This window comes from Notamacropus eugenii, chromosome 2 (assembly GCF_028372415.1).
Source record: "Notamacropus eugenii isolate mMacEug1 chromosome 2, mMacEug1.pri_v2, whole genome shotgun sequence".
Lineage (NCBI taxonomy): Eukaryota > Metazoa > Chordata > Mammalia > Diprotodontia > Macropodidae > Notamacropus > Notamacropus eugenii.
In genome coordinates this window covers 88,524,214-88,549,426 of record NC_092873.1, presented here as the reverse complement: position 1 = coordinate 88,549,426, position 25,213 = coordinate 88,524,214, and the positions used below count along the sequence as shown (strand labels likewise).

The 25,213-nt window shown below is 41.2% G+C and overlaps 4 pseudogenes; 2 read left to right on the top strand and 2 right to left on the bottom strand.

Moving 5' to 3' along the window:
- LOC140522753 (pre-mRNA-splicing factor SLU7-like) overlaps positions 1-25,213 on the bottom strand; it is a 94,216-nt pseudogene that overhangs the window by 7,115 nt on the left and 61,888 nt on the right.
- On the bottom strand, positions 2,902-8,031 carry LOC140530394 (hypoxanthine-guanine phosphoribosyltransferase pseudogene; annotated as a pseudogene).
- LOC140530392 (spliceosome-associated protein CWC15 homolog) lies at positions 8,238-15,539 on the top strand (annotated as a pseudogene).
- On the top strand, positions 12,001-14,844 carry LOC140530393 (transcription initiation factor TFIID subunit 4 pseudogene; annotated as a pseudogene).

Below are 25,213 nucleotides of genomic sequence, written 5' to 3'. Positions count from 1 at the left end.
GTCGGTTTATGGATCATTCAGAGGAACCAGAAGCAGACTATAAAGAGAAGGACTCTTGAAGATCAGAATCTGCTTGGTATCTATTCATTTTACTGTGTGTAGAGGCCATTAGAGACCGTTTGAGTTACCCAAACCTTCCCATGCAGACAGTACCAAACAGTATTAAATCTTCAGGAGTTATATCTATATCTATATCTATATCTATATCTATATACACACACACATACACATACATATATATAATATAGATACATATAGACACACACATATATAGTACATACACACATACAAACATATACATATGTATATATATTTTTTCTAGGGATAAAAATGAAGGACGATGGAGCAATTCATCACTACACCAAATTCTGTTACGAAAGCCCTTGTATTTTCTATGTAGAAAGTCAGTGGCACATTTTATTTTGTGGTAACCTCCTGGGAATTTTAAGCAGCAGCAACAATAACATTTATACAACGTTTATTGTTTTTACTGATTTTATTACAACTACCAGGGGCTGATTTCTTTCTCCAAGAGAAAAGAGGCTGAGTGAGTTAGGTAGCTAGGGAGTTTGCAAGAAAGAAGGAAGCAAGGAAGGAAATAAAGAAAGAAAGAAAGCAGAAAGGTGGAAACAAGAGTTATTAAGTATCTATAATGTGACAGGCACTCTGTTAATTGCTTTGAAAATATCTCATTTGATCATCACAATATCTCTGGAGGGCAGAAGATATTAATACTCCTCTTTTACAACTGAGGAAACAGATGCTTAAGTGATTTGCTAAATGAAGCATAGCTAGCATCTAATGCCAGATTTCAACTAAGGTCTTTTTCACTCTAGACGCCGTGCTCCAGTCACTGAACTCCCTAGATATCCTTAGGCCAGTATCTGTAGCTATTCCTGACCTTAGTGTTATAGAGCAATTAACCCAGATGAAGGACAAGGCCACAGTGACAGAGACTCTATATCAGAAAACAGCTCATAGTAGTGACAAACCATGGAAAATCACTCCTGATTTCCATAGTCCAGTTGGCTCAGTTTGTGGGAACTCAGTGGGTTGGCCAGGCACAGACCAAAATGATTTTTTCTTTGAGATTTTTTTATTAATTAATTTACTTTTAGTTTTCAACATTCACTTCTGTAAGATTTTGAGTTCCAAATTTTCTCCCCATTATCCCAAGAAAGCATATTTTCTTATTTTCCCCCAATCTGCCCTCCCTTCTGTCACCCCCTTCTCTTATCTCATTCCCCTTTATTTTCTTGTAGAGTAAGGTGGATTTCTATACCCCATTGCCTGTATGTTTTATTTCTCAGTTGCATGTAAAAATTTTTTTAACTTTCTTTTTAAAACGTAGAGTTCCAAATTCCCTCCCTTCTCTCCTCCCCACCCACCTCCATTGAGAAGGCAAACAATTCAATATAGGTTAAGCAAAACACTTTTAATCCTTCTTTATATATTTGGTTATGCCTTACTATTTTCCGTTTACTACATAGCATTATTATTTTTTACTTCTTATTCAGAAAGCAAGAGACATTAGAAAAAAATTCACCTTTTAATTGTCTCTACACCTTTAATCATTTGTCATGGAGTATTTTTTTTTTTAACATTTTTCCTTCAGTTTCTTTGACTCTATGCTGTCTTTTTACTCATTTCTCTGCCCCCACTCATCCAAGTTAAAAAGTCACCAAATATTACCAACACCATGCCCACTTTCTCAACTAACTTTTTTATCCTTTCTTATATGTATTTCCTGTTTAATACTGTTTTCTTTTCTTATCCTTAGGTTCAGGGATTGATTATTTGACAACCCATTCCTCCTTCTCCTGACTCCTCTCACTGAAAAGCAGTACTTGTAGTTTATGGGTAATCTACATTGGTCCTTTCCAGTTCCAAATTGTGTTTTCCTAAACTCAGTGCATATGAGCTGTGTTCAATTTGGCATACCTCTCAAGACTCATCCTAGAGCAAAAGGAGGTTGTATTTGCAATTTGAAAAACTGTTAAGTTCCTTTTTGTAGCACAGATCAAACTTTGCTTTCTCTTTAGACATTTTGTATAAAGAAAAAAAATCAAATGATGGCTCATTTTTCGATTTAACAGGTGAGGAAATCAGATCCACAAAGGGCAGGCAAATAACTAGCTGAGGAACACAGAACAAATTTTCAGTAGTTATGAAAAGAATTAGTTCCTTTACTATTAGTATAGTTCTCTTATTCTATTCCTTATTTCTAAAAAAAGCTTTAGGTTTTTTTTCCACAGGCAGCTCAGTGAACTTTATTTTCTTTTGGCTTTTCATTCTATTGGAATGCCAATAAAAGGAACTCTTTGCTTTCATTTTAATTCAACATTAGCAACAACAGCCAAAGATCTTGAAATCATAATGCATTTTTTAGAGATATAGATAAGGGTATCAGAAAATAATTAAACCTATTTTCTGAACACAACTGGAACAGATATTGAAGCTGTTCCCTTTTGGACAAGGAAAAGGTGTTAACTAAAAATAATCAATCTGTCCTCTGCATTTTCATTAACATGCATAACTAAATTGACCATTTAAAATTAGTCTATCCTCTTTAAATATGTCTTACATGTACAATACTTGAACTGTTTCATTTCAGTAGATTAAGCAATCTCCCATTCATAAATCAAATAGCAATTTAAGTAATATAACCCACCCAGGGGAAGTGATACTATCTTTAAGTTTTGTAGGGCAAATGAAACAGCCATCAGAATGGTAGCAACCATTTGACATTATTCCAATATAAAACAGACAAGTTACAATCTGCACAAAAAGCTCTGATGGTCACAGGGCTGAAACAATGGACAAATTCAGTTGGGGGTCCACAGGTGAAGTTGATAGGTTTCCTCCAAGTGTTTCAATAGTTCTCTGCATACCAAGTTGATCTCATGCTTTGTACTTTTCTTTGCCAGTCTCACAAATGACATAGATATGACTTAAGTCTTTAAAGAATTCGTTGTAGTCCAGGGCATAGCCAACGACAAATTTGTCTGGAATTTCAAATCCAACAAAGTCAGATCTGTATCCTGTACTTCTTGGGGTCCTTTTCACCAGCAAGCTGGCTATTTTCACCATCCTTGGATTATATTGCTTGATCAGGGAAAGCATAGTCTGCATTGTTTTCCCTGTGTCAATTATATCTTCAACAATCAGGACATTCTTTCCAGTTAAGGTTTAGAGATCATCTCCTCCAGTGACTCTTGACTGGTCATTACAGTAGCTCTTCAGTCTGATAAAATCTATAGTCATAGGAACTGATCGGTCATTATTCTTGTTCAGTGCCTTGATATAATCCAGCAAATCAGCAAAGAATTTATAGCCACCTTTGAGGACACATAGGGCAACCATGTGGTAGCCTCTAATCTCCTTCATCATATCTCGTGCTAAACGTTTGATCCTGTCCAGGATTAGCCCATGAGGAATGAATACTTTTCCCAGATATTGAGTATAATGTTTAGGGATGCAGAGTAAGTCCAGGTCATAGCCTGGATCATCATCTTCAATCACAATGCTGAGGGGCGGATGTTGTCCATGATGATGTGGGAAGTGGGCCGAGGCCACCTTTGGAATCCTGGTAGGAGGCTTTTCAGTTAGGATCACAACTTCAGCTGGGGTCCGCTCGAGTGTCAGAGCAGGGATTTCTCCAGTATAGTTTTTTTTTTAAGGTAACTACACAGTTCATAATATCTAACATATTTTAGAAATGTCTTCTTCCATCTCTTCAGGCTTCATGCAAAAATAATTGTATATGAAACTCAAATACAATGTTCTCTTTATTTGCATTATGTTCCTTTCACAATTTACCTCACTCACTTTTCAGGCTGCATTAATGATTGCATGAAAGGAAGTTGAGAGTGTCATATTAACTTGTACAGCAGCTCTTGGAGAATTTTAACTGTCAAAAGTGCTGCTTCTGATGGAATTCTCCCTTCTCCCACCCAATATTGTCCCTTTCTTTCCTGGAAGGTAATAGTTAATATAATTTTTTCCTTTCTATAGAAACCCAATACAGGATCTATACATTTTCGTTGTTCATCATTGTTTTATTACTTCATCTAGTCTATTATTATCATTTTTGTTTTTCCTTTTCCTTTTCCTGTCACTCCTTTTTCTTCCCTGATAGTGCTCTCAGCATAGCAAATGGTTTAACCAATTAATTCAATTTATTAATAGATTTTCACAATGATACCAATAATTCTGTACTAACCGTAGGTACCTTACATAACTCATCAAACAAAAATAACCTGAATCATTAAGAAGACATATTTTAGCATTTCTTTCCTCCATTTACCCTATTGCTCCTTTTACTTACTGTTCTTTCCTAGATTACTTCACTTCATTCCTTTCCTTCTTGGCCAATTCATGTTCATTTTCTTAATTCATTTTCACTCTTGCCATTGTTAATCCGTCTACATGGCAGTCCTCCATCATTCTCTACCTTCCTTTCATACATCAATTTGTGATGCTCTCTTTCTTCCCCTTCTTCCTGTTCCTTTTCTTCTATCCATTTTACTCACAGGAGATGCTTTGTCCATCAGTATATTTTCAAAATAACAACTTATTTTCTGTTAAATAACCTAATTCTTGTTTCATGGCTTGAAATATTTTTTGTTTTCAACTTAAGAGTATAGGGAGTTTGATTTGGAGACAGAAAAATTTGGGAACAAGTCTTGCTACTGTCACATACTGGTTATATAACAAACAAATCACTGAACCTCTAAATGTGATAACTAACTCAATGAACTAGATGTTCTGATTTACAAGTGTAGAAGGTGTTGCCGTACTCATGAAACTGCCAGTTTATACCTATCTTTATTATAACGTGCTTTGTAGAAAAGATACGGTTCCTTGTCCATACCATGACCTCCACATCCTTGAGTTCTTAATTCTTTCCCAGGGAATCACCCCTGTTCTAGCTACACTATCTTCCCTTTACCATCCTTACCCCTTGAGGAACCCACTTAACTCTCTCCTGTTCTTTTCTATTGAGTCCCTTGCCCTTTAGCTTATCTGTATTAGTGCTGTTCTTTATTATGCATTACTTCCAAAGTCTGCTGCCTTCCTTCCTACACATATGATGCTGAAGAAAGCTGTGAAAAACAAAACAAAGCATGGTAAAAATGTGTTGATTGGACAAATTATTCTGTATCTTGTCTGGCTCTCCTGTATTTTGGGTTTCTGAGAGCCTAGACCGCTTGACTGAGTCTGCATTCTGTTTCATGTTTTTGTTTGAGTCTGGACTGTCTAACTGTGTCTGTCCGTGCATTTTGTCAGTCTCTTGTTTTGTGTTTTTGTTTGACCCCCAGTTTAATCGGACTCTGTATCTTACTCTCCTTTCCTGGGATCATGGGACAAAGACTTTCAGGTCCTGAGATCCCGTTGCAGTTCATGATAAAGTGTTTTAAACAATTCCAACAAGCTGCAGCTGGTTATGGGTACACAGCCTCCAAGGAGAAATTAACTTTACTCTGTCAACAAGAGTGGCCCACCTTTGGGGTGGGTTGGCCACCGAGGGGACTTTTGATAAATCCACTGCAGGACAGGTGAGGAGAATAGTGAATGGGGATCTGGGCCATCCAGATCAGATCCCATATATCAGCATCTGGATAGATTTGATTCCCCACTCTAACCCTAAGGTCTCTCTAAAACCTCCCCACACACGGGGAAGAAGACAAAAAAAAATGCAAAAAAAAAAAAAGACACCTCAGAGATAAAGCTTTGAAACTCCCAAGTGAAAAGGAGGAGACTAGGTGCCACTGGACTTTGTTCCAGAGTCTCCCTCACTTCCACTTGCAGTCTCACAACTTTTCCTTTCAAAAACATTTTTAAGGAGTGGACACAGATGCGAAATTTTCTTGAGTAAAAGTTAGAACCATCAAGATTTTTATTTTATCCTATAATCCAGAAATGGTGTTAGAGAAAGCAATTTGTAATCTGAATTTTGTTGAAATTAAAATATGTTGGAAAAGTTGTGTAAAGTCAGTTATGTTATTTAGAAAACCAGGTATTTTCACCTTTGCCTGTTAAAAAAGTTACAGCTAAAAAGTTGCTGTTTTAATGCTAAACCTAAAATTGTTAATTGATTACTATGTGTGGAAAGAAATAGAGTAATAATTTATTTAGACTGGTTCTGCCCATTCAGAACAGTCCTCCTATACGTTTGGGGTTGGCAGGCATGGGATCCATGCCAATTCCTTTTATTTTGTAAAACTGCCAAGGCCCCTTTCATGTGGACTTGGTAATCAGTCCTAAAAAAATTGTTTGGCTTATATAGAAAGGATTTTTAACTATTGGCTTTTATATCAGGACAAGTTTTAAATTTGAGAAGGAAGGCTCCGAAATGAAATCTCTTATGTATGTGAGTCCTGTTAATCTTCATTGCTTATTTCAACTCCATGGGAATACAAATAACTGTATTTGGCTTTAAATTGGGATTAGTGAAATTTGCTGTTTAAGGTAAAAGCATTTGGGACCATAAATATTTTTGTTTAAGTTTGAATTTGGGTATAGTTGTCTGCATTAAATCAGTATCTGAAAGGATATGCCACATGTTACTCAGAGGGACTGTGATCCTGCATCCTGTACTGTTATCAGGTGAAATTTGTATCTGGAGAGGAAACACCGAGGGGACAATTCTAGACTCCATCTAGGATGGTATCCTCCTGGTCAGTTTCCCCACTGTGTCCTTTTATAAAGGAATGTTTCCCACCTAACTGTTCCTGAGTCTGGCTATAATACAGATACTGCATGATTGGAAAATTTCACCCCTACCTGAATTCAAACAGAGTCAAAGATGTTCCTTAGCCAGTGTGAAATTATAGTCATGTCTGAAACCTGATTATTGGAACTTGCTATTCTAAGATTTCATGGGACTATTAACTGACTGTTCTTCTGAGTCTAACGCCAGGTGTGGATAGCAAGAAGGTGGTCTGAGCCTCTGATCCATGATGTCAGTAAGCCTGTGATGGTAAAGTTGGGAGAGCGGCTGTTCAGCCTGGGCTGAGGTAGGATTCTCCTGACTCAATTTCCCCACTGACACCTGGCAGACTTTAATTCTGGCTGAATGCCAGCTGACAATCTGCTCCTGCCTGGAATTGATATGAAGTTAGGGAGATGTTGTTTCCCTGCAATGTCCCTACTCTTAATGGCAATTTCCTATAGTCAAAGGTTTTGTAAGTTTAATATCAGATTTATGAAATAACAGATTGTTGGCAGAGGAACATCTGAGGTTAAGTCTAAAATTAAGCTATCAGGTTTAGGACATTAGGTGTGAGTGTAAGATGTGGATTTCTTAAATATGACAATTGGCCAAAGTCCCAATTTTGATTTTGTAGAGTGATAAAGGCATAAAGCTTAAGAATGGTCATCTGAAATGTTATTAAGGTCAATATTGTAGGAGAGTGGACATCCGGATTTCTACAAGAAGATAAAGAATGTGCAGAGATGCTGTGCTGAAGATGGACTGAAGGAGCATCTAGATCAGAAAATTGCATCAGATGATGTCCCTTCCCAGATGAGATGGAACCTCTGAATGGATAATTCATTGATCTACCTTTGTATCTTAAATCTCTGTATCTGTACTTATAACATGGGATAGTCCCCTTGTAAATAAAGGGGATAGATGAAGAGAAGAATGTATAGGGGAAAGAATGTGAGGATTGTATTTAATTTTCCATAAGGCCTTTCTCCTTGGATACCTGAGTTTCAGGTATCCAGGGCTTGTGGATGGTTGATTGGTTTCCCCCCCTTACCAGCTACCAGCTTTCTTTGTGAAAGTGCTGTGGGCTGTAGCTGAAACCTGGAAGTCACTCAAATCTCCCCATTGTTTGCTGTACTGTTGTCTTGCTTCTCCCCCTCCCCTCTTTTCTAAAGCCACATGAGCAATTAAGTGGGATTCTCTTCGTTAGGGTCTGTAAGTTGCCTCTTTCCACCAGGTTCCCTGACCTGATGGAGGGATGTCCCTTTCTCCAGAGTTGTAATATCATCTATCACCCTCTGAATCGTCAAGTTCCTCATACTGGTTAAAGACCCAACCCCTTCAATGTTGGGACCCTGTGAGGCAGGGTCAGCTCTACGTCCAGTCTCAGCAGGAAGCAGTTTCAGAAGCCGAGACCTTCATCCCTTATCCCCAAATATGTTGGGTCCCGTCTGCTTAAAGGGGGACAAGGTGGGGTGCTTGAGTACATGTACTTGGGCCCCAGAGTTCAGGCCAGGTAGAAAGGATGAATAGGACCCTGAAGGAGCATATTGCCAAGCTAAAGGTTGAAACTGGCAAGACCTGGGTGAGTCTCCTTCCTTTTGCCCTGCTTTGGGATAGGTGTGCCCCCAATCCTGTGGCTCTCTCTCTGTCCCCCTTGGAAATCATGTTCGAAGTAGCTCCCCCGATTGTTCCTTGAGTTGTTAATTCTGAGTGTTGGCTTCCCAACTTTTCTAATGTTGTTCTCCTTAAGTCCTTACAGGCTCTGCATGAGGTCCAGAGTGCTCTCAAATCTTTATATCAAGCAACAACTACCCCGGGGATTCTTGCTTGAACCTCGGTGGACCAGGCCTTTTCAAGTGATCCTGTCAAATTTATCAGTGGTTAAGGTCGCAGGACGAAAGGCGTGGATACATCGTTCACACGTCAAGCCAGTCATACCCCTTTGGACTCTGATGAGTCCCTCGTCTAAATTAGTTACATGAAAAGGGGGCAGTGAAATCCACATTATCCCCCCCCCCCCCCAACTGCCGGAGCCCCTGGGTTGAGATAATGTCTGTTGAGTTTCTAGGCAGGGTTGGGCCTAGTAGCCACTTTCTGTTAGTGGCTACACTTTTTGTTGTACCCCTTTGCCTAGCAGCTGCCTGGGCCCCATCTCTGTTGTATCCCTTTGCCTAGCAGCTGCTTGGGCCCCCCTCTCTGTTGTGCCTCCTTGCCTAGCAGCTGCCTGGGCCCCCCTCTCTGTTGTGCCCCCTTGCCTAGCAGTACTTAGGAACCCCTGTCAAAACTGTTCTGTGAAAAATGTGTGCTATTGGAACCACAAGGCTGTACCGGGAAGTGCTAAGATGCTTAAAAGGCACACACACCTTTGTTCGGGGCTGCCTCTTCTGAGGACAGCCTCCAGCTAATAAAGACGCTCCCAAATTCTCAATTGACTCTTGCCTGCGCTTGTCTTGGTCAGTGCATTTCAATCATAAATTTGGTCAATAAGCTCAAGTAGGTCTTTAATGCTGCATGGAAATCCTTTTAATCCTCCCTAAACAACTCACTATCTCACTCACCATAGCAGCTCTTCTAATCCTTTTTGTCCTTTTCTGGTCTCTTTTTGATGTCCCATTCCTCTATCCTCTCAGCAGAGAAAGTTTTTCTCATTTTTACTGAAATTTTTTTTCTCGAATTTTACTAGAAAATTTGAAGCTATTCCCTCATAGCTCCCTCTTCTCTCATTCTAAATTCATATCACTCATATGTTTTCTGCCAATTCTTTACCTTTACTTCATTTAATGAGGTGCCCCCTTTTCATCTTATCTTTTCCAGCAGATTTCCCCCAATCATTTTAGTTTCTCACTTATGTCTCTCCCTATCCACTGGCTATTTCTTATTGCCCATAAACATATTTATATCTTCCCAATGTTCAAAAAGCTCTTATTCAGTGCATCCAAAAGTTCTGTATATTATTCCCTTTTGTGGTTAAATGCTTCTCCTTTCCTTTTCTTTAAATCTCTTATTAAGTCACTAGTCTGACTTCTTGCCTCATCATCCAATGAAATGTGCTCTCCCCCAAAATATGAACAATTTCTTAATGACAAAAATTATTGGTCTTTTCTCAGTCCTTATCTTTCTTGACCTCTGTGCAGCCTTTCACATTGTTGATCATTATCTTGATACACTCCTTCCTCTAAGTTTTCAGAAAGCTGGTTCTCTTCTGAACTATCAACAATGTATGCATGTCCTGGACCTCAGTACCACATAGAGGACTGGAAACTAAGCACTTTGTTTCAGAGTATATAGCTGTCTGGTCACTGTCACCAGAAACACAGAAAACCCTCCAAACTTTTGACTCCTTATATTGGATGTACAGGGGATCCAGACTCTACTGCTACTTCTGTAAACTGAGCTTGATGGGGTCTGAGACCTTGAAGAAGGCTGGAGCAAATTACACCAGTTTGAATATGGATGTGGCATTTCCCAAAGTCATCACTTGGGCTAATCCCAAAGCATCAGACTGTCAACTCTACTTTAGTCTTGTGTCCTCCCCAGACAAATGACCAAGGGAAGCTCCAGCTAGTGTGCATTTTATGGGAGGAGGGAAACCACATTCTATTGTCTGGAGCAAGGCCTGGCAAGAGACAGTTGTACACAAACCATCACCAATTGCCTTTTCAGTGTACACGTGAGGACTTACATCAGATGCAACAGCCTCACCTCCAGCAGACACCAGGCTTGCAGCCCACAGTGCCCCAGCCCCCACTTCCCAGGTACAAAAGCTCATCTGCTCTCTACATCAGTCACCAGAGACGCTTCAATGACAGATAAAGCCATTGTTGAAGGGAGAAAGGCAACCAAGTAAATTGTTACCTTTTTTTAACCAGAAATAACAACTGTAGTCTATCAATCTATCCAAGGTTCAGTAGTATCAGACCTGCAAATTTATTGGAAGGGAGAAAATTGTTAAAGTATTAAATGATAATTTCAATTGCTTTACATTTAAAAATTGATAGCACATATGCAACATAAGTAATCAAGAATAAAAGAATAGGGATAATTAGGGGAAAACTTTCATGGACAACCTCTCAGGATGTGATTGCATTGGAATGTTGCTGTGGTATAGGAAATGATGAGCTTAATACTTGTTTTACAAAAGATGGAAAGACTTGAACTTATGAAAGAAGATTATGTCGATGTTCAGAAAAACAGACGATAGGTGGAATTAATATATATGTGTGTGTGTGTGTGTGTATGGGTATCTATGTGTCTATGTAAATATGTTTATAGATATCAATATAGATGTATTAATATCCATGAATAATTTGAGAGTTCTTTAAGGTGGGAGGGGGAGGAAAAATAAAGCAGCAGAGAACAAAAGGAAACCAAAGAAGGAGCAAAGAAAAGCAAGGTAGCTTTGAAAACAATGTGCTTATTATAAATATTTTATAAAAAGTTTACAATAATGAAAATTTTCTAGAAATAGAAAACAGCATTTTCTATGAAATTCTCTTGTACGCTCTGCTGTATAAATGGCAATATTTTCCCTCATTTTCATTTTGTATATAAGTTAAAAGTAAAAAAAAATTTGGACAAAAAGACCCTGATCACTTAAATGTTTAGCATTCTATAGAACTGGGAATAAAACCATAGCTTCTCACATTCTGGAAGAGTTGAGTTGGGGATAAAATGCTAAAGTCTTGTCTTTTCCCCATACCAGCCCATTTCATTCAGCTGCCAGACTTGTAAACCAAGGCTTCAGAATTCTAGGCATGAGACTGGACTTGTGAACTCCCGGATCTAAGGAATTCCGAGATGAAGACATCCTTCTAATGAATAGGTCAAACTTCTCTGCACTTTATAGTTTTGGTCTTTTATAGCCTTCCTCTTTCGAGGCTTATTTAAATTGCGTTTATCTATCTGTCTATCTATCTATCATCCATCTATCTATCTATCTATCTATCTATCTATCTATCTATCTGCCACTGTCAACCTTCCTTCTAGCAAATTGTTGTTTCATTTGTTGAGCGTTGGAGGTGGGGATTCCAGGTGAAGTCAGAGTTCACACCTACATTTCCTGAGTACTTAGAGAGGAGACCCCACCCTTCCACACCTCAGGTATATAAAGGAGGGTATGTAAGCTTGACAACAGCCAACCTGCAACAGCGAGCTGCTGCAAGTGAAACGAGAGATTCTCCGTCAGACTAGGGAGCTCACAACCTCATCTTCAGCGTCTAAAAAACCTCGGTTGCATGAGATTGCTGCAGCCAACCTTGATGCATAAGAAGCCCTAATTGATCACCATGATGAAGCCAGGAGTTGCCACCATCAGTCAGGACAAATCGCCTGTCAGCAGTACCACTACAATCGCCTTGCCCTCCAGAAACGGCAAAATAGCTACCACCACCACTGTGCAAGCTTTGAATGCGAATAACGTGGTGATGAACTCTCCCCGTTTAGCAAGTGCTGTTGCTTTTGGTGGGACTCCCGCTCCAGCTCCCGCTCCCGCTCCAGCTGCGGCTGCCGCAGCACCTGCACTCACCCTAATGAAGGACGGACCAGAATCTGTGGTGTTGCCGCTGGAGAAAGGAAATGTTCTCAATGCTGGTTTTCCTCCAGCTTCTTCTAACGCTGTTACCCAGACTTCCTTCCTCGGCACTGCTGGGTCCTCTTCCTCATGCATCGTTATCTCCTCCTCCAGCACAGGAAAAACTGGACCTACCGTGGCACTAGCGAGGCCACCAATTAACACAGCAGGACCTGCCGTAGCTTGTGCTGCTTCGGCTACCCAGAGTGGGAACAATACTGCGGTAAATTCAACTACCAATGCGCGGAGTGTGCCTGCCACTACTGCTGCTTCTGTAGCTACGGTGGCTTCTGGAGTTTCCCTGCAGGCATCCCTGGTGAACAGCCAACCTGAGTCCAGCATGCCAGCCACAGCAGCCCTACAGATCATTAAATCGGAATCCCTTAAAACTATAGTTCAGGCAGTGTCTCAAAAGCAAATATTGACAACCAGTGTACAATGCACCACAGGAGGTAGCACCATCAGGCAAGTTCGCATCTCCAACCCCAGTGGGATAGAACCTTCTCCAGCTCCTGCGACTTCTGCGGGGAAGGCAACAGGCACTGCCAGTACTGTGACAGAAAGTGTACCAAGGACTTCGACAGCTACTACTGGTGGTATCCGAGTGCTCCGTCTGCTTCCCCAACCTCAGAATCGTACAGGTGTTCAAAAGGTTCACCTCCCCCCAGGTATGGTGCTTCTTCGACATGAGAATGGACAGTTGATAATGCTTACTCAGCAGAACTTGGCACAGTTGCAGGCCCAGGCCCAGACTCAGTCACAGCCTCAGAATACCATGGCCTTATGCCCTGCAACTACCAGTGCTCCTCCTCTTCAGATAGCAACTGTGCAGGCCCCTGGAACAAAAATTATTGCACAGCAAGGGACACCAACTACCACAATTAAGCAAGTGTCTCAGGCACAGAAAACTGTACAGACAACTACATTACAGCGTCCTCTTGCAGTACAGCCTCAGATTATTGTGGGTGGTAGTGCACAGACATCTGCTTTAGGAACAGCCTCCACTGTCCAGGCTGCAACTCCTCAGATGGCTAAACAAGGAGCCACAACAACTCCTGCTGTAGCGACAGAAGCTAGGGAAAATGGGAAGAAATGTCAGGTCTTTTTATCTGCATTAATTAAACTGGCCTCCTCTGGTAAACTGTCTACAGAGACAGCAGCAAAGATCAAAGAATTAGTGCAGAACTTGCTGGATGGGAAAATCGAAGCAGAAGATTTTGCTAGCAGGTTATATCAAGAACTGAATTCTTCACCCAAATCTTACCTCGTGCCTTTCCTGAAGAAGAGTTTACCAGCTTTGAGACAATTAGCACCAGATTCGGCAGCTTTTATCCAGGAAAATCAGCAACAACAGCCCAGGACAAAGGCAACAAAGGCTTCGCCAGCAGTGGTGCTGAGTAACTCTCTTCAGAGCACAGCAGGGAAGACTTCGGCCACCGTCACGGGCGCTCTTCAGCCGCCTGTGAGAGGGCAGAAGCAACCCGCAGCACTCAACGTTAGTAAACAAGCACAGCCTACACCTCTGGTTATCCAACAGCCTCGGAAACCAGGGACCTTGATAATAAGGCCTTCACAAGTAATACTGACCAAAATTCCTAAGGTAGCATTGCGACAGCCACACGATCCTCTCATACTCACTACTCAGCAAATTCAACTAAATCAGCTTAAAACAATTCCCGCTGCCAAACCTCCAGTATTACCTGACACCAAAACGCTTTCCAGCGTTTCAGCGCCAGCGGCTGCTGCACAACATAGCAAACCCAAAGAACTTGCGACTGATTCTTTCGGGAATGATGATGACACTAACGATGTTGCGTCCATGGCAGGAGTAAACTTATCAGAGGAGAGTGCCAGGATATTGGCCACAAATTCTGGCTTAGTAGGCACACTAAAGAGGTCTTGTCAAGATGAAGCCTTTCTCCTTTCAGAACCTTTACGGAGAAGGATATTAGAAATAAGTAAAAAGCATGGAATAACAGAATTGCATCCTGATGTAGTAAGTTACGTGTCACGAGCCACACAGAACAGGTTACAAAACCTCATAGAAAAAGTATCAGAAATTGCCCAACATAAAAATATTTCCTATAAGAATGATGAAAGATACGAACAGGAGAGTCATGTCCGGGCACAGCTGAAATTCTTTGAAGAGCTTGGTCAAATTGAAAAATGGAGAAAAGATGAACAAGAGAGGGACATTTTAATGCGAGCGGCAAAGTCCCGATCTCGGCAAGAAGATCCAGAACAACTTAGATTGAAACAGAAGGCAAAGGAGATGCAGCAACAAGAACTAGCGCAGAAGAGGCAAAGGGATGCAAACTTAACTGCACTGGAAGCAATTGGTCCTAGGAAAAAAAGGAGAGTGAATTCTCTGGAATCTGGATCATGGACAGAGGGATGTAGAAAAGGTACGGCAGTCCCGGGTGCTTCTGAAGTTGGAACGACTAGACGGTTTAAGCCACGAAGGATAACTCGAGTCAACCTCAGGGATCTCATATTTTGTTTAGAAAATGAACGAGGGACGAGACATTCACTGTTGTTATACAAAGCTTTCCTTGAGTAAAATAGAAAAGATCAAGGCATTTGGGGAGAAGAATAGAGGGATTTTTTTTTTTAATATTTGCAGATTATGCCTTTCTTGTAACAAACAAATGAGACTGTGATGTAAAATCAGCCATCTCTTTTTTATCTTCCGGTTTATAAACGGATAAAATATAAATTTATAAATTACAAAATTATGAATGTAAAATATTATGAAATAAGTTTTGTATTCCTGTTTATAAGTCAATTCTTCAGTATGAAAGTTCATTTCTGTAACACTGAGGATATTTTCAATGACCTGGGGGTATTATTAAAGGACAATTCAGTCTCAACTCATCTTAACTCAACAGATGAAGGTGATGAAGATGAGGATGTTGAGGAAGAAAGTGATGCTGATGATGATATCGCAGCTCTACTGGTAGAATTAGGGGAAAAATTAAAAAAAGAAGGAGCTGAATAGAAGCCCAGAAGGAACAAGAACAAAAGGTTGAAGAAGAGAGAATTTGGATGGAAAATATCCTCAGTGAAACCTCTCCTTAATCTCACCGTTCTGTCTTACCTCAGGCCAATTTCAAAGTAAAGGGAAGATGGGATGATGATGTGTTCTTTCAGAACTATGCCAAAGGAGTAGATGAGCTGAGAAAGGACACAGATTTGTAACATGATACCCTTCGATCAGAATTTGACAAAAAGTTCATGGAGAAATATATCAAGTAGTAGAGTTTTATATGTTCACTTATTAAAAAGGGACTTATTCAAACTTTAAGGATGAAACTGGCTTTACTTTGGTCAGGATTTTCTTTTTATGCTCTTTTTGGCCTATAGACTCTCTGCATTTAAAATTCCAAAATACTTTTTGCTGTCAATAATTCTTTATTTGAAAATGACATCCAAGATCAAGAATTTGTTGAACTGCTCGTCTTACATTCTTGATTTTTCCTTTCATAAACCAGCTTTTATTCTGTGAACATTTCTAGTTCTTCTATTTTTTTTGTAAGAACTTTGTATGGAGAAATCTAGTTTTCACTAAAGAAAACCTGCCTCCTTGAGAAGGGAAAGGAACTGTATTTAGCCAAGAAGTGCTGGGGATGGAAGCTCAATTCCATGTGGACAGTCTCGGGTGGGTAAAGGTGGGAACTTCTAAATCTTAGAGTTCTCATGAGGCCCCCCATAAACACCAGGGAATCGAGGAGTGAGACCGAGCAATCTCGTGTATTTCCGCCTCTTCCCGTGAGAAACGTGATGGGAGGAGCATCCCCCTCGAGACTGTCCCGGATCTGGGCACACCTATTGTTATCTAACAGGCACGGTATTCAGGTGCAAACTATGTGGCCAGAGAGCTTAATTAGGATCAGGAAAGCCTGAAGGCGCTCTTAGCTCGGGAGGGGTCGTTACAGGACAGAAGGCTCCGTTTTTCCTCTCTTCGCTCTCCCCTCCCCCTCTCTCCCCACTTACACTTCTGCTTCCAATCTCTTATTATAAGATCTTTGCCTCCTTGGGAGATTCCTCGCTCCCTCCTAAGGAAGAATTCCCCCTGTACTTGTAACCAGGACCCTGAATAAAGCTTAACCCTTGTTCGACTCTGGGAGGTCTCTTCTCTCATACGATTATCCAGTTTGGCCAGCCGAAGACCTGCGAGAGGTAAGGTAAGAAGCCTCGGGTAGCCCTCAGGCCTCTAGGCCAGGCAGAGAAGAGCTTTGGAAAAGAGCCTATACCCTGTCACAGGAATAAAGGAAAAACTAGAAAGAAGGATTGGTGCTGATGAGTCTGTTGGTTGTCATCCTTCATTCTTGAAGAGTACCAAAATGACACCACTATATTAGAGTCAAGTTGCAGTTTGTCGAATGACAACTGATCAGATCATAATCAGATCAGATAAGCTCATAAGGTTCTACTACAGGTTGGGCACAAATAATTCATGTGAAGGTTTGAGGTAGATTCTCTACATTTTTACATCTTGCCTTTCTTTTGAGCTACTTCCATTGTGCTTTGCTCCTAGAGCTCAAAGCCTTTTCTGAGGATGGCATGCTATGCTGGGTAGTCCCCATGCCAGTTTATCCCACACCACACGATCAATTCTGAAGTTTTGAAGAGAGACTTTGAAAGTGTTCCTATATAGCTTCTTCTGACCACCATGTGCGTGCCTGCCCCTGTGTAAGTTCTCTATAAATTAGTCTTTTAGGCAAGCAAATGTTTGGCATCATCCTATGTCCTGCAGGGAGCAAAAGGACCAGAAAATCATGGCACACACACACACACACACACACACACACACACACACACACACACACTTCTCCTTTTATGGACTGTTGAACCCTACTCTGTTGTCAGGAGCAAGACCTGGCAAGAGAGAATTGTATTCAAGCCTTCACCCACTGCCTTATCTCACAGGCCCCTATCTCAGCTGCCACAGCCTCACCCATCGAAACCACCAGCCCTGGTTCTCTCAGTGCCCCAGCTCACCTCCTCTTAAGTACATAAGCTCATCTCTTCTTTACATCAGTCACAATAGGCACGTCAAAGTCAGATACAGTCATTGCTAAAGGGTGAAGAGCAACTATATGAATTGTTGCCTTCTTTTAATCAGAAATGACAGCTGCAGCCTAGCAATCTATCCAAGGTAATTTGGGTTGGCTCTACATTGTTTTTGCCTGATGAAAATGTGATTGCCACCCTTTGAGATCTGACTGCTTCCTAGGGACATCAGAGTACAACTTCCCAATGACACATGACTGCTCATTAGGGACATCTAGCTGCCTATTAGAGAGATCTGGTTGATCTCTTGGGAGCAGTGACAGTTTCCAGACCTCTTAGTCCAAAGATTCCAGAGACAACTTAGAAGATGAGGAGGTGAGGTCTGTTGTACTTGAGTAAGAGTGGAGCAGAGCCCAGCATAGGCCATGCCCAGCACAGCCTTAGCCTCAGCCCCAACAAACCAGGAGTAGGCCTTGGGAGCCACTGAATCAGCAACTGCAGCAGCTGTGTCTGTTGACAGACAATAAGGAGATAGAACAACTGACTGGAAGGAGATTACAGATGTCTCTTTGCTAGCACTGAGGCAGGACTCAGCATCTTTGCCCATACTCAGATCATGGTCTCAGTCCTGGGTCTCAGTCCCAGGGTAGGCAGGAGTACTAGTACACCAGACATTAAAGTCATAGTGGAGCAGGGACCCTTCTCACAGTTTCAGGGCAGAAAAGAATGCTTGTGGTCACTCACAGACCAGAGTAGTAAATACCAGTAGAGTAAGACAGTAGAGTAGTAAATGCTTCTCCTTAGATCATACCACTTTGGAATAAATGAAAACTTACAGGTCTCTAGAAGTATCTTTGAAAACAGCTGTGCAAAACCCTTGAATCCTGGGACAGTGCTCATGCCACCCTGAAAGCAGAACTCTACTTTGACAAAAACTTAAAAGAAAAGTAATAGGCTGGTAAAATGAGTAAACAATAGCAAAAAAAATTCTGACTGTAGAAAGGTACTTTGGTGACAATGAGGATCAAAACATACAACCAGAATATAACAAAGTCAAGCTCCTACATTCAAAGCCTCCATGACAAAGAGGAATTGGTCTCAGGTCATTGAAGAACTCGAAAAGACTAAGTAAGAAAAGTAGAGGAAAAATTGGGAAGAGAAATGAGAGTGATCCAAGAAAATAATGAAAAATGAGTCAATAGCCTGGTAAAGGAGACACACAAAAAATACTGAAGAAAATAATACCTTAGAAAACAGACTAAGTCAAATGGTAAAAGAGGTCCAAAAAGTCAATGAGGAGACAAATGCCTTAAAAAGTAGAATTGGCCATATGGAAAAAGGAGGTAAAATAGCTCACTGAAGAAAATAAACTCCTAAACATTAACATTGAGCAAATGAAAGCTAAGGACTTTATGAGAAATCAATAAACAAATGAAATCAAAAGAAAGAAAAAACAGAAGATGATGTGAAATACCTCATTGGAAAAACAACTGACCTGGTACTCAGTACAGCAACAGCCCTTCTTCCTCCACAGCAGTCGACAATGATCCCTGACTCCCCAGCAACCATGTCAAAGGAAGTCATAGTTGACATTTATCTTGGCACCACTTATTCCTGTGTGAGAGCCTTAACAACATGGAAAAGTGGAGATAATTACTAACGGCTAAGAAAATAGGACCACCACAAGCTATATTGCCTTTACTGACAGAAAGTTTAATCTGTGATTCAAGTTGTGATGAACTCCACCAACACAGTTTTTGATATGAAATGTCTGATTGATAGCAGATTTGATGACACAGTTTTACAATCAGACATGAAGTATTGGCCTGCAGGCCTAAAGTCCAAGTGATGTATAAAGGGGAGATCAAAATTTTCTATCTAAAATCTATGGTCTATCCAATCTATGGTCTTGAGCAAAATAAAAGAAATTGCTGAAACTTAATTTGGGAAGACTGTCACAAAAATCTGTGGTCACAATACCAGCCTATTTCTATGATTCCTGAGGTCAGGGCACCAGAGATGTTGGAACCATTGCTGATATCAATGTATTCCAAATCTTTGGTGAGCTAACTGTTGCTGTTATTACTTATGGCTTGGACAAAAAGGTTGGTGCTGAGAGACGTGTTGATCTTTGACCTTCATGATGGTACTTTCAATGTCTCCATTTTTGCCATTGAAAGTGGCAACTTTGAGGTCAAGCTCACATGGATGAGGAGGACTTTGACAACCTCCTGGTCAACCATTTCATTGCTGAGTTCAAGAGAAAGCACAAGAAGGACCTCAGTTAAAACAAAAGGAGTGGTTGCTGTCTGTGCACCATTTGTGAATGGTTTGCCAAGTGTGCCCTCTCTTCCAGTAATTAGGCCAGTACTGAGACTGACTGCCTCTATTAAAGTATCAGCTTCTATACATCAATCACCCAAGCCCATTTTGAAGAGCTGAATGATGATCTCTTCTGTGACGTATTATGGAAAACACAAGAGATGCCATGCTAGACAAATCACAAAATCCAGGAGCTTCTGCAAAACTTCTTCAGTGGCAAGGAGCTCAACAAGAGTATCAATCCTGATGAGGCTGTTGCCTATGGTGCAGCTGTCCAGACTGCCATTTTTTATTCATTCATTCATTCATTCATTCATTCATTCATTCATTCATTCATTCATTTATTTATTTAATTTGTTTATTTATTTGTTCATTCGTTTGTTCATTCGTTTGTTCGTTCATTCATTCATTCATTCATTCATTTATTTATTTAACTTTTAACATTCATTTTAACAGAATTTTGGGTTCCAAATTTTCTCCCCTTTTGTCACCTCCCCCCACCCCAAAACACCGAGTATTCTAATTGCCCCTATCACCAATCTGCTCTCTCTTCTATCATCCCTCTCTGCCCTTGTCTCCATCTTCTCTTTTGTCCTGTAGGGCCAGATAACTTTCTATACCACTTTACCTGTATTTCTTATTTCCTAGTGGCAAGAACAGTACTCGACAGTTGTTCCTAAAACTTTGAGTTCCAACTTCTCTTCCTCCCTCCCTCCCCACCCCTTCCCTTTGGAAGGCAAGCAATTCAATATAGGCCATATCTCTGTAGTTTAGCAAATGATTTCCATAATAATCGTGTTGTGTAAGACTAACTATATTTCCGTCCATCCTATCCTGCCTCCCATTACTTCTATTCTCTCTTTTGATCCTGTCCCTTCCCATGAGTGTCGACCTCAAAATGCTCCCTCCTCCCCATGCCCTCCCTTCCATCATGCCCCCCACCCTGTTTATCCCCTTATCCCCCACTTTCCTGTATTGTAAGATAGGTTTTCATACCAAAATGAGTGTGCATTTTATTCCTTCCTTTAGTGGAATGTGATGAGAGTAAACTTCATATTTTTCTCTCACCTCCCCTCTTTATCCCTCCACTAATAAGTCTTTTGCTTGCCTCTTTTATGAGAGATAATTTGCCCCATTCCATTTCTCCTTTTCTCCTCCCAATATATTTCTCTCTCACTGCTTGATTTCATTTTTTTAAGATATGATCTCATCCTCTGTGCACTCTTTCTCTATGTGTGTGTGTGTGTGTGTGTGTGTGTGTGTGTGTGCATGTGCATATGTGTGTGTGATCCCACCCAGTACCCAGATACTGAACAGTTTCAAGAGTTACAAATATTGTCTTTCCATGTAGGAATGTAAACAGTTCAACTTTTATAAGTCCCTTATGACTTCTCTTTGCTGTTTACCTTTTCATGCTTCTTTTCATTCTTGTGTTTGAAAGTCAAATTTTCTTTTCAGCTCTGGTCTTTTCATCAAGAATGCTTGAAAGTCCTTGATTTCGTTGAAAGGCCAATATTTCCCCTGAAGTATTATACTCAGTTTTGCTGGGTGGGTGATTCTTGGTTTTAGTCCCAGTTCCTTTGACTTCTGGAACATCATATTCCATGCCCTTCGATCCCTTAACATAGAAGATGCTAGATCTTGTGTTATCCTGATTGTATTTCCACAATACTTGAATTGTTTCTTTCTAGCTGCTTGCAATATTTTCTCCTTGACCTGGGAACTCTGGAATTTGGCCACAATGTTCCTAGGACTTTCTCTTTTTGGATCTCTTTCATGCGGTGTTCTGTGGATTCCTTGAATACTTATTTTGCCCTCTGGTTCTAGAACCTCAGGGCAGTTTTCCTTGATAATTTCATGAAACATGATGTCTAGGCTCTTTTTTTGATCATGTCTTTCAGGTAGGCCCATAATTTTTAAATTGTCTCTCCTGGATGTATTTTCCAGGTCAGTTGTTTTTGAAATGAGATATTTCATATTATCTTCCATTTTTTCATTCTTTTGGTTTTGTTTTGTGATTTCTTGGTTTCTCATAAAGTCATTAGCCTCCATCTGTTCCATTCTAATTTTGAAAGAATTATTTTCTTCAGTGAGCTTTTTTTTTTAATTTAACTTTTAACATTTATTTTCACAAAATTTTGGGTTACAAATTTTCTCCCCTTTTATCCCCTCCCCCCCAAGCTTTCTAATTGCCCCTGTGACCAATCTGCTCTCTCTTCTATCATCCCTCTCTGCCCTTGTCTCCATCTTCTCTTTTGTCTTGTAGGGCCAGATAGCTTTCTTTACCCCTTTCCCTGTATTTCTTAATTCCTAGTGGTGAGAACATTACAGTTGATCCTAACACTTTGAATTCCAACTTCTTTACCTCCCTCCTTCTCCACCCCTTCCCTTTGGAAGGCAAGCAATTCAATATAGGCCAAATCTGTGTAGTTTTGCAAATGACTTCCATAATAGTCATGTTGTAAAAGACTAACCATATTTCCCTCCATCCTATCCTGTCCCTCATTACTTCTATTCTCTTTTGATCCTATCCCTCCCCATGAGTGTCGACCTTGAATTGCATTCTCCTCCCCATGCCCTCCCTTCTATCATCCCCCCCACCCTGCTTGTCCCCTTATCCCCCACTTTCCTGTATTGTGAGATAGGTTTTCCTACCAAAATGAGTGTGCATTTTATTCTTTCCTTTAGTGGAATGTGATGAGAGTAGACTTCATGTTTTTCTCTCACCTCCCCTCTTTATCCCTCCACTAATCAGTCTTTTGCTTGCCTCTTTTATGAGAGATAATTTGCCACATTCCATTTCTCCCTTTCTCCTCCCAATATATTTCTCTCTCACTGCTTGATTTCATTTTTTTTAAAGATATGATCCCATCCTCTTCAATTCACTCTGTGCACTCTGTCTCCATGTATGTGTGCATGTGTGCATGTGTGTGTGTGTACTCCCACCCAGTACCCAGATACTGAAATGTTTCAAGAGTTACAAATATTGTCTTTCCATGTAGGAATGTAAACAGTTCAACTTTAGTAAGTCCCTTATAACTTCTCTTTGCTGTTCACCTTTTCATGCTTCTCTTCATTCTTGTATTTGAAAGTCAGATTTTCTTTTCAGCTCTGGTCTTTTCATCAAGAAAATTTGAAAATCCTCTATTTCATTGAAAGACCATTTTTTCCCCTGAAGTATTATACTTTGTTTTGCTGGGTAGGTGATTCTTGGTTTTAGTCCTAGTTCCTTTGACTTCTGGAATATCCTATTCCATGCCCTTCGATCCCTTAATGTAGAGGCTGCTAGATCTTGTATTATCCTGATTGTATTTCCACAATACTTGAATTGTTTCTTTCTAGCTGCTTGCAATATTTTCTCCTTGACCTGGGAACTCTGGAATTTGGCCACAATGTTCCTAGGAGTTTCTCTTTTTGGATCTCTTTCATGCGGTGTTCTGTGGATTCCTTGAATATTTATTTTTCCCTCTGGTTCTAGAATCTCAGGGAAGTTTTCCTTGATAATATCATGGAAGATGATGTCTAGGCTCTTCTTTTGATCATGGCTTTCAGGTAGTCCCAAAATTTTTAAATTGTCTCTCCTGTATCTATTTTCCAGGTCTGTTGTTTTTCCAATGAGATATTTCACATTATCTTCCATTTTTCCATTCTTCTCTCTTTGTTCTGTGATATCATGCTTTCTCACAAAGTCCTTAGCCTCCATCTGTGCCATTCTAGTTTTGAAAGAACTATTTTCTTCAGTGAGCTTTTGAATCTCCTTTTCCATTTGGCTAATTCTGCTTTTGAAAGCATTCTTCTCCTCATTGGCTTTTTGAACCTCTTTTGCCAATTGAGTTAGGCTAGTTTTCAAGGTGTTAATTTCTTCAACATTTTTTTGATTCTCCTTTAGCAGGGAGCTGATCTGCTTTTCATGCTTTTCTTTCATCTCTCTCATTTCTCTTCCCAGTTTTTCCTCCACCTCTCTAACTTGATTTTCAAAATTCTTTTTGAGCTCTTCCATGGCCTGAGCCCACTGGGTGGGCTGGGACACAGAAGCCTTGATTTCTGTGTCTTTGCCTTTGTTCTTCCTCATCAGAAAGGAAGGGAGGAAATGTCTGTTCTCCGAGAAAGTAGCCTTCAATAGTCTTATTTCTTTTCCCTTTTCTGGGCATTTTCCCAGCCAGTGACTTGACCTCTGAATATTCTCCTCACACCCACCTCGCCTCCTGGTCCTCCCAGCCAGCATTTGGGGACTGAGATTCAAATGCTGCTTCCCACCTTAGGGCTTTTGGCGGGGGCAGGGCTGCTATTCAGTGTGAGAATTAAGTTCAGGTGGTCAGGTCGGGGCAGGGCTGCCTCTCAGGCTCAGTTCCCTCAGGGGGTTTATGCACAGACCTTCCACAATGGATCCAGGTTCCCGCCCGCTTGGGGAGCCCCTGTCTGCGGCTGCCTCTCAGCTTCTACCTCCCGGGGGGGCCCGAATCATGGGGGCACCCCACTCTCCTCTCGACCCTCCAAAGAGACTCTCTCACCGACCCCCGTCACCTGTGGGTGGAGGGACTTGTGCGGCCGCTGGAGATCCCGTCCCTGAAGCCTGATCGGGTCTGTTTCTCTTGGTGCCATGGCCGCAGCAGGTCTGGGCTGGGCTGGGCTCCGCGTCTGCAGCGCAATGGACCTTTTGCGAGAGGTTTGCAGGTCCCTCTGTGGGTGGAGGGACCCACGTGGCCTCTGGAGATCCCATCCCCGAAGCCCGCTCGGATCTTTTCCTCTCGGTGCCGCGGCCGCTGCAGGGCTGCCCTCACCTCCCAGTCCCGGCGCCCAGTCCACAGCTCGAAGGACCCCCGCAAGAGGTTTGCAGGTCCCTCCAGAACAGAAATCTCCTTTGCTCCAATATTCCGTGGCCTCTGGGTGCAGAATTCGCCATCTTTAGTGAGCTTTTGAACCTCCTTTTCCATTTGGCTTATTCTGCTTTTGAAAGCATTCTTCTCCTCATTGGCTTTTTGAACCTCTTTTGCCAATTAAGTTAGCCTATTTTTCAAGGTGTTATTTTCTTCAGCATTTTTTTGGGTCTCCTTTAGCAGGGTGTTTACTTGTTTTTCATGCTTTGCTTGCATGTCTCTCATTGCTCTTCCCAGTTTTTCCTCCACCTCTCTAACTTGATTTTCAAAATCCTTTTTGAGCTCTTCCATGGCCTGAGCCCATTGAGTGGGCTGGGATACAGAGGCCTTGACTTCTGTGTTTTTCCCTGATGGTAAGCATTGTTCTTCCTCATCAGAAAGGAAAGGAGGAAATGCCTGTTCACCAAGAAAGTAACCTTCTATAGTCTTATTTCTTTTCCCTTTTCTGGGCATTTTCCCAGCCAGTGACTTGACTTCTGAATATTCTCTTCACACCCACTTTGCCTCCAGATCTGCCCAGCCAGTGCTTGGGGTCTGAGATTCAAATGCTGCTTCCCAGCCTCAGTGCTTTGGGCAGGGGCAGGGGTGCTATTCAGTGTGAGATTAAGTTCAGGTGCTCAGGTTGGGGCAGAGCCCCGTCACAGGCTCAGTTCCCTCAGGGGGTTTATGCAGAGACCTTCAACAATGGATCCAGGCTCCTGCCTGCTTGGGGAGCCC